This window comes from Myotis lucifugus, unplaced genomic scaffold (genome assembly GCF_000147115.1).
Source record: "Myotis lucifugus unplaced genomic scaffold, Myoluc2.0 scaffold_19, whole genome shotgun sequence".
In the NCBI taxonomy this organism is placed as follows: Eukaryota; Metazoa; Chordata; class Mammalia; order Chiroptera; family Vespertilionidae; genus Myotis; species Myotis lucifugus.
The window spans coordinates 12,250,430-12,251,369 of record NW_005871067.1 but is presented as its reverse complement, the minus strand read 5'-3'; the positions used below and the strand labels follow the sequence as shown (position 1 = coordinate 12,251,369).

The following is a 940-nucleotide window of genomic DNA, read 5'->3' as shown; positions in this document are numbered from 1 at the left end:
GCAAAAATAGGTGATGAGACTATTAAGTCTAACTTTAAATTAAAGCAATACACAAAGGCTTCTTCCACAAGGACAAGTTTTTTTTTATTTTTTCTTCATCAAAAACCAATTATGTCTCCAGCTGTAGCCTCAGTTTAAGCAGTTTTTAAAAAACAACAAACAACAAAAAAAGTGAACATAAAAAAAAACACCCCAAATCTTACCTGTGTCAGAGCCAAAGTAAAAAGGAAATGGGTGCAGAGTCCCTGAAAGAGAAAACTCTAGAAGCAGGTGTGTGTGAGCACATTCAAGTCATGGGGTTTGAGATTATGAGTCCTTGGCAGTAGTTTCTTCCCTTCAATCACTGGGATGTCCATCTTGAGAGGCTTAAAGGTTGCTGGATCCTTGGCCAGTCAAGTGGCCTGCACGTGGATCAGTTCCATTGGAGAAGATTTCTGGGCTCCTCTGTAGGCCTAGGTGGCAAAACACCCTCCCAAATCAGATACTGGTCCAAGGAGAGCCCATTTATCTCCCAGAATTAATGATGCTAAGATTTGGGCCAGGTGAGGCTGTGGAAGAGCCAGCAGAGAACCAGCATTTAAGCTTCTGCTTAGGGGAAGAGTTAGGGGTGGACTGGGCTGAGGCCAGCAGCTTCTCTTCTCTCATAATCTCTTCACTCTAGTTTTATTTTGTGGAGTTTTTCTGTCATTCAAAGTTACTTGGTCCCCTCGGTGGTAAGGACCTTGGGTGTTTATCCAGCATCTCTCTCTCTGTCCTGCCTGTTGTTCAAAATGCTGAATGCTCTCCTGGGTCTGTTTTTGTCATCAGAGAATACATGATGACATAGGTGGCTTTAGCCTTAACATGAGAACCTTGTTGATACTGTCAATGACCATGATAGGATCATGGCAGGAGAGAAGATACTGCCTCTTTTTTCTCCACCCTGGGACATGCTGATACT

General features: G+C 43.1%; 1 pseudogene; it reads right to left on the bottom strand.

Annotated features, from left to right (window-relative positions):
* Positions 1–260: 260 nt before the first annotated feature.
* Positions 261–940, bottom strand: part of LOC102433327 — a 1,218-nt pseudogene continuing 538 nt past the window's right edge.